General features: G+C 44.4%; 1 long non-coding RNA gene across 1 annotated transcript; it reads right to left on the reverse strand.

Annotated features, from left to right (window-relative positions):
• Nucleotides 1-601: 601 nt before the first annotated feature.
• On the reverse strand, nt 602-15,536 carry LOC146344285 (uncharacterized). The gene is made up of 5 exons (XR_014792604.1): nt 15,508-15,536; nt 7,523-7,723; nt 6,444-6,482; nt 2,206-2,317; nt 602-1,466 (listed from the first exon to the last, which is right to left on the reverse strand). It is a non-coding gene; the product is annotated as an uncharacterized LOC146344285 (long non-coding RNA).
• Nucleotides 15,537-16,143: the final 607 nt, after the last annotated feature.

Below are 16,143 nucleotides of genomic sequence, written 5' to 3' on the forward strand. Positions count from 1 at the left end.
ATATTAGTCCCAATCATGTTTCATGTCCCACTGAATGTAATGGGACTTAAATGAGCTTTGACTAAGTTGTCTGTTAGTTTCACCGGGACATAGGCTGCAGTGCTAAGTAGATGTACATTGAAATCAATGGTGGTACTTCTGAGTAAACATGGCTAGGATCAGCTGTAAATCACACTGAATTGAGTTCATTATGTTTATCAGTAGCTTTTGAGATGGAATGGATGATCCAATGGTGTTTGATTTAAGTTGGGATCTAGAACTAACAAGTCTACATATATAGATCTTCACCAAATAAGTCTACATATTACCAAATAAGTCTATGTATTACCAAATACATTTCACCAAATAAGTCTACATATTACCAAATACATTTCACCAAATAAGTCTACATATATGAATCTTCACCAAATTTCTCAGATTTCTTACATTTAATTTCAGGGACCTTATGTGTGGTATAGTATCAGAAATAAAATCCAACAAGATGAGAACCCAAAAATATGCCACCAAGAGCCAATTCACAGGAGGCTGAAGGGCCAGCATATTCACAGATCTTTGTTCTGAATTTCCTTTGGATTATAATAAATATTTTTTTTTCTATTTTAACCAATCGTTTTTCTACTCTCATCAGGTAATATCGGAAACAGCTGCTAAAAGTGGACCTAATCATGATAATATGTAAACTTCATTTCTACGTTCTTGTCTTCATTTATCAAACTGTTCACTTCTAAGTAGTCCCACAGACTCCTCTGGCTGAGCTAGGGTTCAGCTTAATTTCTTGCAGGACTTTGGAGGTACAGCCAATTCATGTTCATGGTATTTTCTTACATTTAAATTGCACAGTTCTTCTGTGTCTTTAATAGATCAGTTTCCTCAAGTAATGTTACTCTGACAAATCATTTTCCTCCATATCAATCACTAAAGTTCCAGGTGAAAATGTCAGTTGTAGAAATTATAATCTGTCTAGAGATAATTCAAAAGTAACTGTACAAGTATCCCTAGCTGGATGAGGAATCATGCATGCAGACAGGCATGTGTGTGATTCCTCTCTCCAGTCCAGCTGCTGAGGCTGTCTTGTAACATTAGGACCCATTTTCAGAAAAGAGCAATAGTGCCTATCTCTTGTTCCAGCAGAGAGTAGAGGTGGCCTGGATTTAATACCGCCACTTCCCCATTCCCTCCCAAGATCTCGTTGGTGCAATTGCTGATCTTTGGAGGGTTACGTGGTGGTGCATACAGTTCCCAGTTTCTATGTGTAAGCCCAGCTGGATTGGGACCATAGTGTTAAAACAGGAAGGTTGCCTTGGGTGAAGGACATCATATCAGTAAGTTGTTCATTTGTAATTATCCACAGACAGTTTGACTTGCTGAATTATTCACTAGCTGTAGCGTAGTGTATATTTCATTAAAAAAACCATCAGCTCCTGTTTTCTGTCTCTCTCCCTTCTGGCAAGCTTTACACCCAACCCCTGAAATGAAGAGATGAGATTCAGATCATTGGGTTTGAATGAGCAACACCTTCCCTGAACTTTAAAAGGATCTGCAATGCGCTATTATGTCACAGAGCTAACCCCCTTTCTCCGGCATGGTTCCCTATCAGACGGAGGCAGAGAAGCATCTTCCTCAGCCTTTTCTGAGCCCTTATTTATGAAGGATATTTCCCTATATTCCAAAGCTTATCCTGTGGGACAAAACAGATATTACTTTACATTTCATCTTTATTTTAGAGCAGATGCAGGGGGCCTGCTTAATATTGGCGTCCTGGGGGGTAGGGGACTTTAATCCTCCCCTCCGCCCCATCACTACCATGGACCCCATTGTGCCTGCAATTTCTATTTACTCTACGGATCACTATTTTGGAACAGAAATTGCAGGCACAGAGCCCCTGATCTGGACTGGGTCCATCATGGGGGTAGGGTTAAAGCCCCATTCCCTACCCCCATTCCAGGGTCCCAATCCAGATCAAGCGCCAGCACCTACTCCAGAAGAAAAAAAAAAGCTAGCTACATCTTTATAGTGATGTCTGTTTTGGCCCTCAGTTATTTGCTTTTGATGCAGCAATGAGCCTGCTTATCTTTAAGGTGAGTGACACACCCCTGTGGGCAGGGCTATCATACTGAAGTAAATGCGGAGGCTTGGAACACACCGCAACACAGCACCGCCAATCCGAACTAAGGAAGAAAATAGGGATGTACAAAAGTCACTTACCTTTCGCGGATTATGTTGATGGTGGGGGGAAGCGTTCCATCCCTCCCCCCGGAATCCTCGATGGGGGGGGAAGCGATCCGTTCCTCCCCCCCGGAATCCTCCGCGGAGGGCTCTGGGGAAACAAAACAAAACAAAACCGCATACGCAAATGGCGGCGGCTACGGCCGCCGCCATTTGCGTTCCTTCTTTTTACCGTCTTAATCTACGTAAATATTTACGTAGACTATAACGGCGAAAATAAAGGGGAATGCAAATAGCATAGCAGGCGCTATTTGCGTCCCTTTTTGATTCACCGTTTTAGCCTACGTAAATATTTACGTAGGCTAAAACAGCGAATCAAAAAGGGAGGCAAATAGTGCCCGCTACGCTATTTGCATTCCCCTTTATTTTCACCGTCATAGTCTACGAAAATATTTACGTAGACTAAGATGGCCAAAAAGAAGGAACGCAAATGGCGGCGGCCGTGGCTGCTGCCATTTGCGTATGCGGTTTTTTTTTTTTTAAAACCCAGCCATGATAGGCTACATAAATCTTTACGTAGCCTATCACGTCGTTTTTTGTTTTTTGTTTTAAACCCAGCCATGATAGGCTACGTAAATCTTTATGTAGCCTATCATGTCGTGTTTTTTGTTTTTTTTTTTACAAGACTGCAAATGGCGGAGGTGGCAGCCGGTTGGAGGACTAGCCGCCGCAGCTGCCGCCGCCGCCGCCAGAGCTGACACCACCCGGAAGATCTGCCCCAGGTAAGTCTCGTCCCAGGGGGGATCTGTGGGGGGGGCGGGGGGGCAGGCCGTTCTGCCACGGAGTTCGGGGGTCCAAATGCACTGGCATTCAGCCTCACCAAGATCCGTGGTGGAATTCTCTGACATCCCTAGAAGAAAAGTCGGACTAAAAGCAGTCTCGGGAAAACCGTTTTTCCCATGAAAAGCTCTGAGGCAGGTGCGGGTGGCCACTACCTCAAGTGCCCCGAATGACCGCCAAGTGCAGCCAGCTCACAGCAAATCAGCTGTGGAAACACCCCCTGGTAGAAAGCCAGAAACCACTGCTGCTCTAACTAACAGCATTTCATAATAAGAATGGCATAGCAAGGCCAGTGCCCTCGCAATAGCTCCCTAGCCCAAATGCTAAGTCTCTTCAGCATCCTAAAATCATGCATAGGATCCTTGGAACTTTGACCAACAAGCTAGTGCCATTTCCCTCACACATTAGCATTTTATGCTAAATTATGAAGACTTAAAAACCATCGTTTTTAATGAAAGCCTAGCATGAGCCTTACTACCTGATCAGCATGATTAATTTCTACATGCAATATGGTTATAATTATTTTGTAATGAATGTTCTTTTTTATAACCAGTACTGTACACATCTGCTTGTGCTTACCAGAGACCCACTATGCTTTAATATTATCTTCATATAAATCACCAGAATCAATGATCTAATCACAGAAAGTAGAAGTTGGTTCAAATAAATTCTGAACTTCACAGTATCAGTGTCTGAACATATATCTGGAGAACATTATTTTCTTACAAGGGTCTAATAATGATAATAAAATCCCAGTATTAGGATTTTTTCTCATGATTCCTTAGTAGAATTTATTGCTTGCTTGAAGGCAGCAAAGCCAAAGTAAGGGTTGATTTAGAAACAAACATTCTTTGAATGACGGTTGTGGAGCTGTGCCTTAAAAATATTTGACTGCAGAGATCACAAAGAATTTATCAGCTTAATTTTGCTGAATGTCTTCTGTAGCAGCCTCTATTCCCAATGGCAACCTGAAGAGAGTAAAGGAAATTAGGCCAGGCTGCAAAGCCCTTGTTAGTGGGTTTCTGTGAAATTGGTAACGTAAGCAAGCTGCTAGCTGTTCAGGATATTTTGAGTGATAATATGGAATTTAAACATAAGGATATCCTACTCTTAGAAAGGAGGAAAACTGAATACCTTTTGAAGGCATCACTGTAGTTTATTTATTTATTACATTTATATCCCACCTTTTTCCTCCGTAAGGAACCCAAGGCGGCATATATAATCCTCCTCATCCATTTTATCCTCACAACAACCACCCTGTGAGGTGTGTTGGGCTGAGAGTCTGTGACTGGCCCAAAGTCACCCAGCGAGCTTCATGGCTGAGTGGGGACTAGAACCCGGATCTCCCGGCTCCTAGCCCACCACTCTTGCCATTACACCACACTGGCTCTCAGTGCATGATATGAAGAGGTTTCTCAAGGTGTCCATAACTATTTGCAGAAAAAGATGACATAGTTCACAATTTCTCCATAAGCTTTCCTTCACAGCACCTCTAATCACTTCTGGGTATTTGGCACATTATTGCTTAATATTTTAGCTATCTGTCCCTATTCTATGTCTCTTAGTGTCTTGTTATTGCCCATGGCCAACACTAGCCTGGTATTCACTACTAGCTATATTTGGGGCACAATTGTCTTAGTCTTCTCTGAATACCTTTACTCCTTTGCTTGTCAGCCCCTCCTTTGCTACTAGAAGGGGAGAGGAATCCTTCCCAAGAGGGTTTCTTTGATCTTTTCAAGGTAAGTTCAGGGGATTGTAGAAAGAAAAACACACTGGTAGTTTGTCTTTGTGATCCAGCTATAAAAGTCTAAGAGAGAAACCTTTTATTGCCTGCTCAGATTCTCTCCTGCTCTAATTTATCAATCTTCTTACATGGAAGCTCACAAACAATTCATAATTTTTAGCAGGTGATTCCCAGGGTCTTTGGTAGACATTTGATGTGTTTATTTAATGTGTTGGAATGGCAATTCCAACACATTAAATTAATTCATTGGCTCAGGGCCCTGATTCATACTCAAACGTATCTTCTTTTGCATCCATTTCAAGCAAGCTATATATTGCTGATTATTACCCAGGAGACCTTCAAGCTAGGAAGGACAATGAAGTCCTAGAGGATGGACAACAGCAGTTTCATGTAGAGCTTTGAAAAGAATTGCCCACTGCCTGAGTTTGCGTGCTTGGTGAACCGTTCACTGTTGGTCTAGAACAATCAAATTTGGAAAGCATCAATCCTCGAAAGTGTGGCTGAGATATGAATTTCATTGTCACAGTCAGTTATGTTTTGAAGTGACATAGCATAACCTTTGGTAATGTGACAATGCAATGAACAGGAAAGGGCATTTCAATAACTGGGCTGAAACAACAGAATGAAATTCAAGAAGGATAATGTAAATTCACATGTAAAAAGGATAAATGTAAGAAGGATAAATGTAAATTCACATGTAAAGAGCGTGTAAAATGAAAACCCAAATGCAAACATGTAGGATGGATTGTAGGTTGAGCGGGTAAGTAGTAGGAACTTACTGCAAAGGGTTTAGAGCAGGGGTAGGCAATGTGGTGCCTATGGGCATCAATGCACTCCTGGGGGGTGTTTTCACCAGAGATTTACTCTGAGCTGACTGTGTGTTGAGATCGTTAGGGATACATGACATCGTGGCCACCCAGCAGCCACCCCAGAGCTTATCAGGGAAAAACTGGATTTCCTGAGACTGCTTAAGGTCTGATTTTTTTCCTCAAGTTGGGTTGTCCCTGGTATAGTTGCTGTGTGCTGCAACCCCCACATTGTCCTTGGGTATGCTAGCCCTGCCCAGGGGTGTGCCTTTCACCATGACCCTGGTGAAGGGGTGTTTCCTCCCACTGAATGCCCACAGAACTTACAGAGATCTCCCGCAATTGACATGGCACAGCACGATCTCGAGGCTTCGATTCTCCTTTGTTGGTTTATTGCCTTAGGAAGTAACTACTTCCACCCTTTGTTATAGAGAACCTGAGGGTTAAAATGGGGGCTGGTTTCCATCTTTGTGTTTACTGCTCTCTTTCCCAGCACAAGCATATGTATGTCTACTTGGAAGTAACTCCCGTTGTGCTCAATGAGGCTTGCTCCTGAAATGCAGGTGCATCAGGAGAAAGGGAGGGGGAGGGGGGAAGCCTCTCTTATTGGTGGAGCAGCCCCTGCCAGTCAGATGACATTCACTCTAACCCCTACCCCCACCGGGAAGTATGTTCTGTGAAGTGATTTTTACTGCTCCAGAGAACCTGCTTGTGGAGCCTTGCATGGACCACATCGCAGCAAAGCTGCTTCCTTTTAAAAAATCTGGTACTCCTCCATTAGCTTCTCCTTCCATTGTCATCAAAAGAGGGCCCTGGATACCTTTCTTGGTGCCCACCAAGACGCCCTACCCCTCCCACCTTAAAAAAAAAAAAACCTATTTCCTTACCTGCAGCTGGGATGGCAGTGAAATACGTTTCTGTTGATGCTGAAAAGGAGTTCAAAGTAGTTGTTTAGTCTGTTCAAAGAAGTGGTTTAGTGTGTTTTGGCTCAGATTGCACTTCTGCCTTGTATTCAAGCCCTTTGGGCAGATTACTTACCCTTTGCCATGCCTCCCATGGCAGCCATTTTGTGGTGGTGCCCAGGGCAGTTTATCAAATTGCCAAATGTGCCCATGGCCCAAAAAGCTTGCCTACCACTGGTTTAGAGGTTGTACACTCCAACATTTCATACATAAAAAATAAGACATCGTTTTAACACTGTTATCACACTGAGGATTGCCCTCCCTACTCTTAAACATCGTTGAAGGATCTGTTCTGCCTGCTGTATAATCTGCAGTAGTAGACAGGTTGGTGTTTATTTTTTTGGTTAAAGATATCCTTTAAAAAATACAGTGCAATCCTATGCATTTCTTGCTCAGTAGTAAGCCCCACTGAGTTCAGTACACATGAATGGGATTGCAGATTTATTGTACATAAGATCTTATCAACTATTCAGAATATACCTCAGCAGCTGCCTTATGTGAATTGGCAGGCTGTGCACAGCCTGCCATCTTACTGTTCATGTATGTGCGTTTCCATGAACATTCCTATGAAGTCAAGTCCATCACCCATTTGTTTGGTTTACACGGCAAGACATTTAAATGCTAGAGACCCTGGGGAGGGGGCCAAACTCTGAAGACTGACAACTTTAGCAACTGACAGTAACAAAATGTTAACATGGCATCCCGAAATCCAAAAATAGGTACAAAACAAGGGCAGTGATTTAGCAGGACAGGTATCAGCAAACCAGGTTAATTCCTGATATATGGGGACAGCTGGAATATACATACTAACCTATTTTGGAGTCAATAATTGGCTACTAGGGCAGCAAGAATGTTATTTAATGCCACTGATATATATTTTTTAATCCACACTGACTTTCCACCAGGAGGTCTTCAAGGAGCCCACATTTGATTTTTTTGAAAACACAAAGATAAAATATCAAAATTAATGAAAACAGAATAACCACAACGCCATATTTTCTGACCTGGAATCTCTGCTTTTTAATTGCAGATGTGTGGGGATGAACTGCGGTTACTCATTGGTGAATAAATGTAGTTAGTAACATCTCAGAAGCATTCTGCTGTTACTTCATGTGTTGCATAGCTGAACTCTGGCACGGAAAGCAGGTTCCAAGGATTACAGCTTGTCTAATCCCCAAGCAGAAATGTTTTGAATGTTTGGTCTCCTGGAATAGGAAATAAAACAGTACCTTAGAACTTTGTACTGCATGATTGAACAGAGCAGTACTACAGTAATCTTACTATATGATATATATCAGGCTGCCTTTGAAGAGCATTCCAAAATTTAAACTGATTCCAAATATGGCATATTTAAAAATGTAATACAATATATAGAAGAAAATCCATATGAAAATATATCTAACACAAATCACCAGAAGTTTAAAACAGTAGCAATAACAAAAGTTTTACTAGGTTCTTAACAGCAATCAAAACAGGCAGCAGATGAATAGACATGAACAGGGAGTTCTTTCAACGAGGTGCCATGACATGGTAAAGTAATATTTTTATAATATAAAATCACAGGAAGAAACAAATACATCTTGCCATTGCCCAAGAACTAGAACGACATCCCCAGTTGTGCAGTCTTCAAGAAAAAGTCAGCTTCTCTTTGCTTTTTTGTTAGAAACTGTAGAGTTTATAGAATCATAGAATAGTAGGGTTGGAAGGGGCCTACAAGGCCATCGAGTACAACCCCCTGCTCAATGCAGGAATCCAAGTCAGAGCATCCCTGACAGATGGCTGTCCAGCCTCGTCTTCAACGCCTCCAGTGTGGGAGAGCACACCACCTCCCTAGGTCATTGGTTCCATTGTCATATTGCTAGGGATGTCAGAGAATTCCGCCACGGATCTCGGTGAGGCCGAATGCCAGTGCATTTGGCCCCCTGAACTCTGTGGCGGAACGGCCTGCCCCCCCCCGCCCCCCTGCGGATCCTCCCTGGGACGAGACTCACCTGGGGCGGATCTTCCGGGCAGCGGTGGCTCCGGCGGCGGCCAGTCTTCCGACCGGCCGCCGCCGCCATTTCCAGGCTTGTGTAAAAAAAAAAAAGACGCGATAGGCTACGTAAAGATTTATGTAGCCTATCATGGCTAGGTTTAAAAAAAAAGAAAAAAAAGACGTGATAGGCTACGTAAATCTTTACGTAGCCTATCATGGTTGGGTGGGTTTAAAAAAAAAAACCGCGTATGCAAATGGCGGCAGCTACGGCCGCCGCCATTTGTGTTCCTTCTTTTTACCATCTTAATCTATGTAAATATTTACGTAGACTATAACGGCGAAAATAAAGGGGAATGCAAATAGCGTAGCGGCCGCTATTTGTGTCCCCTTTTGATTCGCCATTTTAGCCTACGTAAAGATTTACGTAGGCTAAAATGGTGAATGAAAAAGGGACACAAATAGCACCCGCTACGCTATTTGCGTTCCCCTTTATTTTCGCCATCATAGTCTACATAAATATTTACGTAGATTAAGACGGCCAAAAAGAAGGAACGCAAATGGTGGCGGCCGTAGCCGCCACCATTTGCGTACGCGGTGTTTTTTTTTTTTAACCTACCTACAGCCCTCCACAGTCGGAAATCCAGCTGCAGACGGCACTGGCCTGGCCGGGCCAGGCCTGGCCGGCTGCTCCACGGAGCTGCCGCGGAGCACAGCCGGCTGTTCAAGGATTCCGGGGGGAGGAACGGAGCGCCTCCCCCCCGGCCAGGATTCTGGGGGGAGGGACGGAACGCCTCCCCCCCACCATCAACATAATCCGCGAAAGGTAAGTCACTTTCATACATCCCTACTTATTGCTCTAACAGTCAGGAAGTTTTTCCTGATGTTCAGCCAGAATCTGGCTTCCTGTCACTTGAGCCCATTATTCCGTGTCCTGCACTCTGGGATGATCGAGAAGAGATCCTGGCCTTCGTCTCTGTGACAACCCTTCAAGTACTATCATATCTCCCCTAAGTCTTCTCTTCTCAAGGCTAAACATGCCCAGTTCTTTCAGTCTCTCTTCATAGGGCTTTGTTTCCAGTCCCCTAATCATCTTTGTTGCCCTCCTCTGAACCCTCTCCAGTTTGTCTGCATCCTTCTTAAAGTGTGGTGCCCAGAACTGGACACAGTACTCCAGATGAGGCCTAACCAGTGCTGAGTAGAGGGGAACTAGTACTTCCCGGGATTTGGAAACTATGCTTCTATGAATGCAGCCCAAAATAGCATTTGCCTTTTTTGCAGCCACATCACATTGTTGGCTCATATTCAGCTTGTGATCGACAACAATTCCAAGATCTTTCTCCCTTGTAGTGTTGTTGAGCCATGTATCCCCCATCTTGTAACTGTGCATTTGGTTTCTTTTTCCTAGGTGCAGAACTTGGCATTTATCCCTATTAAATGTCATTCTGTTTTCTGCCCAGCGCTCCAGTCTATCCAGATCACTTTGAATTTTGTTTCTGTCTTCCAAAGTATTAGCTGTCCCACCCAATTTTGTGTCATCTGCAAATTTGATCAGTATTCCCTGCACCTCCTCCTCCAAGTCATTAATAAAAATGTTGAAGAGCACTGGTCCCAGGACTGAGCCCTGCGGTACCCCAATCGTTACCTCTCCCCAGTTTGAGAAGGTCCCATTGATAAGCACTCTTTGAGTCCGATTCTGTAGCCAACTGTGGATCCACCGGATCGTTGTTTCATCTAGCCCACTTTGAGCTAGTTTGCTCATCAGGATATCATGGGGCACTTTGTCGAAAGCTTTGCTGAATTCGAGGTATATGATGTCTGTAGCATTCCCACGGTCTACAAGGGAGGTTACTTGATCAAAAAATGAGATCAGATTTGTCTGGCAGGACTTGTTTTTGACAAATCCATGTTGGCTTCAAGTAATCACGGCATTGTTTTCAAGGTGCTTCCAGATGAATTGCTTTATCATCTGCTCCAGAATTTATCCAGGGATTGATGTCAGACTGACTGGTCTGTAGTTCCCAGGTTCCTCCTTTTTATCCTTTTTGAAGATAGGGACAACATTAGCCCTCCTCCAGTCATCTGGCACTTCCCCTGTCCTCCACGATTTCTCAAAGAGAATAGACAGCGGTTCTGAGAGTTCTTCTGCCAGTTCCTTTATTACTCTAGGATGCAGTTCATCTGGCCCTGGAGATCTGAACTCATTCAAAAGAATTAGGTGTTCCTTGACCATATGCCTATCGATTTCAAGCTGCAATCCTGCCCCTTCAGCCTGCACTTCGCCTTTGACAGGGGGGTCATTTGGGAGAAGACTGAGCCAAAGTAGGAATTGAGCACCTCTGCCTATTCTTTGTCATCTGTTATCGTTTTGCCATCCTTATTTAATAGCTGAACAACCATTTATTTCCTCTGCCTTTTACTATGCACATAGCTGAAGAAAGCCTTTTTGTTGTTTTTAGCATCCCTCGCTAACCTCAGCTCGTTCTCAGCTTTAGCCTTCCTGACGCCATCCCTGCAATTCTGTGCTACCTGCCTGTACTCTTCCTTTGTTACTTGGCCTTCTTTCCACTTCCTATATGTGTCCTTTTTTGTTTTCAGGTCATCCCTAAGCTTTTTGTGAAGCCACATTGGCTTCTTCTGTTGTCTTCCACCTTTTCTTCTTGTTGGAATTGTTTGTGATTGTGCCTTGAGAATTTCCTTTTTTAAAAGCTCCCACCCATCTTGGACTCCTTTTCTCGTTAGCGCCGCTTGCCATGGGACGTTACTGATCATTGTTCTGAGTTTATTAAAATTGGCTTTCCTAAAATCTAGGGTACGCGTTTGACTACACTCAGCTTTTGCTTCCCTTAGAACCAAGAACTCAAATGCAACATGGTCGCTTTCCCCCAGAGTTCCTGTAACTGCTACTTTATCCACTAAGTCATCTCTGTTGGTTAGGATCAAGTCAAGGATAGCCGATCCTCTAGTTCCTTCCTCTACTTTCTGTAGGAGGAAGTTATCCGCCACACAAGTCAGGAATTTCCTGGAGGGGCCATGTTTTGCAGAATTTGTCTCCCAACAAATATCGGGGGAATTGAAGTCCCCCATTACTACCACATCATGCTTCGTTGAAACATTGGCTATTTGCTTTTCAAAAGTTTCATCCTCGTCTTCTCCTTGGTTGGGTGGCCGGTAGTAGACTCCGACCACCAGGTTCCTTTTATTCTTTGCTCCATTTATTTTGATCCAGATGCTCTCGATGGGGCTACCAAGCTCATCCTCCGGTATTTCTGTGCAGAGATATGTATTTTTCACATACAGTGCAACCCCATCTCCCTTTCTGTTCCTCCTGTTCTTTTTGAACAAGTTATATCCTTCAATTGCTGTATTCCAGTCATGAGAGTCATCCCACCAAGTCTCAGTTATACCGATCAAGTCATAATTTCCCTGCTGTATTAAGAGTTCAAGTTTGTTCTGTTTGTTTGCCATACTCTGGGCATTAGTATATAGACATTGAAGACCATGTGCTTCATAGTCTGGCTTTCTTCCTACATGTGTCTGAAGACTATTATTGGGTGCTATCAGAGCTGTTCTCTCCGTTGCAGTGCATGAACCTACGTCCATTGTTACCCCCAACATTACATCTCCCTTCCCCATAGGATTCAGTTTAAAGCCCCCCTGATGAAGTTCTTCATGCTGTGGCCAAACACATTCTTCCCATCCTTTGTGAGGTGCAACCCGTCCCTTGCCAACAGCCCATCTTCCAGGAAGTATAGCCTGTGGTCCCAGAATCCAAATCTCTCTCGTTGGCACCACCTTCATAGCCAGTCATTCACCCGGAGTATTTTTCTTTCCCTTTCTGTCCCTCTTCTAACTACTGGAAGGATGGATGAGAAAACTATCTGGGCCCCAAGTTCTTGAGTTTCCTTCCCAAAGTTTCAAAGTCTGACGTGATTTCTTCGTAGCTCCGCTTGGCGGTATCATTTGTTCCCACATGGATGAGAAGAAAGGGACACCTGTCAGTAGGCTTTATGAGTGCAGGCAACCTTTCAGTCACGTCTCTAATTTGTCTTCACACACGAAGAAGTGTGTGCCAGGAGACAACATACCTGGCGAGTCCACAGGTCTTTGTGACATACTTGGGTCTCGATCCCACGCAGCAAGGAGTCTCCCACTACTACCACTCTTCTCTTCTTGTTGTTGTAGGCCTGGGTTTCATCACCTGTGTTTGACTGACCTTCAGCCTCTTGCTCACCCTCATGTAGGTTCCCCTGTGATTCTTCCTCTGCAGACTGTCCTCCAGTCTCATCTGCAAGTACCTGGAATCAGTTCCACAGCTCCACTGCTTCCACTGGTGCAGAGTGGTGTCGAGTTCTTCTTCTCCTAATTGTCACGCTTTTCCAAGGAGTATCCTCTACTCCATTTTTCTTCACCTCAGCATTTCCCACTGCCTCATCTTGCTGTTGCTCTTCAAGCTTCTGGTCTTCCCTTTGCTGCTGTAGTTCCCCCATTCTGTCCAAGAACTCTTCATGTTCTCTTATTCCCCGGAGGGTCAACAGTCGCTGCTCCAGTCCACTTACTTTTTCTTCCAGCAGCTAGGAATGTACGAAATTGGCCTTACCTGGCTCTGCCGGGTTCCGCTGGGGGGGGGAGGTGCTCCGTCCCTCCCCCCGGAATCCTCGCTGGGGGGGAGGCGCTCTGCGCCTCCCCCCCAGAATCCTGGCCAGCCAGCTGTGCTCCGCAGGGATTCTGCGGAGCCGCTGGCCGGCTCCACCAGCAGCCAGACATCCAGCCGCTGGCTAGCAGGGACACAAATGGCAGTGGCCATAGCCGCCGCCATTTGCGTCCCTGTAGTCAGCCGTGATAGGCTATGTAAATCATTACGTAGCCTACCACGTCTGACTTAAAAAAACAACACACGCTCGTACGCAAATGGCGGCGACTACGGCCGCCACCATTTGCGTTCCTTATTTTGGCCCGTCTTAGTCTATGTAAATATTTACGTAGACTAAAATGGCAAAAATAAGGGGAACGCAAATAGCATAGCGGACGCTATTTGCGTTCCCCTTATTTTGGCTGTCTTAGTCTATGTAAATATTTACGTAGACCAAGACGGGCCAAAATAAAGAACGCAAATGGCGGCGGCCGTAGCCACCGCCATTTGCGTACGCGGTTGGTTGTTGTTTTTTACCCAGAGCCCTCCACGGCCAGAAATCTGACTGTGGACGGCTCTGGCCTGGCTGGGCCGGGCCTGGCCAGCTGCTCCGCAGAGCTGCCACGGAGCACAGCCGGCCGTTCGAGGATTCCGGGGGGAAGAACGGAGCGCCTCCCCCCCTGGCCAGGATTCTGGGGGGAGGGACGGAACGCCTCCCCCCCACCATCAACATAATCCGTGAAAGGTAAGTCACTTTCGTACATCCCTACTCCTTTGTCTCTTCAACCACTGCAACTCCCCTGGCCAACTCCTGTTTGCTCCCCCTGTTCGTTCGCTCTGGTCGCTCGCTCTCTGGGAGCTTGCCTGCTTCTGTAGTCCCTGGACCAGCTGGAGCAGCTTGCTCTGCTCTGTTCTGCTCAGCTGGGAGGCGGGAAACAGACTGAAGCTTCCCGCCCACTCAGCTGCTGGCAGTACTCAGGCCACCCCCCCCCCCAATCCAGTTGGAGCTCTCAGAAGCACCTGGTCAGCTCACAGCCACTCAGAAGGTTAAAGGGCAGCCCCCTGGGCTTCCTGCAGCCCACTTATCCCAGATATGCATCATGTATTTCCTCTAGCTGATTCCCTCTCCCCAGACTCTCTTCTTGAAATGGATGGCACCCTTAAGGGCTTTCCACCTCTCTAGAGAGTTTATAATCACATGTGTGATCATTGTACTGTGCTGCATGAGGTGAAAATAAATTAATGGACAGCAAGGTCAGCTTTACAGATCTCCATTTTCTTGATCTGAAACAAACAAAATGCTCAGTACTAATGTCTGCTAACTCCCTTGATGTGTACTCCAGGGGTTATTCTAATGGACACAATATATGCAGGCTACGGCTTTGGGAAATGTTTTTCTCTTTCTATGCAATTGTTAAAGTCTGAGTGTGAAATGCAATTCGGTGTTGAAAAGTATTCTTCAGTTGAATTTGTTATTAGAATAGTTATGTAGTTCTTTTATATGCCTATTTACCTGAAATAAGAGTTTGAAATAGGAGACTTTTTTGCTAGGCTTCTTAATCCCGGACATTTAAACCCAGCTGACATGAAATGCATCATGGGTGATCATGAAAGATGGGAGCAATGAAAATTAAATAAAGCAACTTGAGAATTAGTTGGAGATTCTCCTAATCCTAACAATGTCAATGTTAATGCTGAGCGGACTTCATGGTAGGTATTGAAGAGTTTATTTGATTATTCTTTGACTTGTTAACAGAGTTGCCTGTTTATAAACGGCATTTTCATATTCAGAAAGTGCGGTTAAATACCTCCACAAACCTGTACACAAATGCATGTGATAGAAATAATTCATGAAGGCCTGTCAAGGTGAGCCCTCTGAGTGTGAGGAGCCCCAGTGAGGAAGCATCAGCAAACAAGTGAGTTAAGCAACTGTGCAAGGGAAAGGTTTACTTAATTATCTACTAAAGTATCTCAGGTAACAATTTAAAGTTGATAAATAGCAGCTGAAGCCAAAACAAGGGCACAGCTAAATCCCAGAGGGTTAACCCCTTACAAAATAACAGGAGAGAGACCTAAATATCAGGGAGAACCTGGCTACAACTTACAGGCCTTGCGTTAACAGTGATCACTGATTGGTTGAAAAGAACCTCAGCTGCATATTTTAAAGTAACTCCAAGTTTAGAAAGGGGGAATAAGTCTGCTTAAAGCAGGAAAAAGTGCAGGCTAGCTTCAGATTGGGCTCAGTTTAGGCTCAGGCTTTAGGCCTTAAAGAGCAGTTCACTAAATATAGCAAGTTTAAGGGCTCAGCATTTCATTTAAGTTTTAAAAAACACACAGGAAAAGGATCGAGACCTTGCAAGCCACAGCCTTCCCGAATCACCTACCCTTTGTCTGCTGTCCCCTCCAGCAACCCACCAGTGCAGGAGTCAGCACTAGGTGTGTCACCTGACCACGCAGAGCACAAATTAATACAGAATCCCATCAAATGGATTCAAGAGTCAATCAGCTTCGGTGTGACCCACTCCTCTCTACTGGCTGCTGTCAATTAATAGATATAACAGGATCAATAGTGTTCATAAACACCCAGAGATGGACAATTGCTTTCTGTGGTGTGCTAGCCAATCATTCCCAAGATTTGTTAAGTCCGAGTTCCACAGTATCAAATTTATGATGAATTTTAATTTGGCAGTTTCGTTCTGGATTCTGCCTTTGAAACGTGAAAATAATGCAGTGGGATCTATTAAAGGCACACAGCAGTTACTCGTTCTCTTTTATGAAGATAAATTCTAGGTGGGGACCTCCTCTTTATGCATTAAGCACTCGGAGTACTGGGCTGTGGGACCTTATTGTACTAACAGTAAAAAATAAATAAAAATGCTTCAGCATCTAAAAACTTCCAACCAAAAAAGTTGTAAATTGAATAAAATAATATGAAAATGTAGGACCGGTTCACTCATGCTTAATTATCACTTTGATTGCTGTGGGATCAAGGGGCAGCATGCATGCATGAATGAGTTACC

Source organism: Heloderma suspectum, chromosome 5, assembly GCF_057233095.1.
Source record: "Heloderma suspectum isolate Gila_16-S chromosome 5, 16-S_ref, whole genome shotgun sequence".
Taxonomy (NCBI): Eukaryota; Metazoa; Chordata; class Lepidosauria; order Squamata; family Helodermatidae; genus Heloderma; species Heloderma suspectum.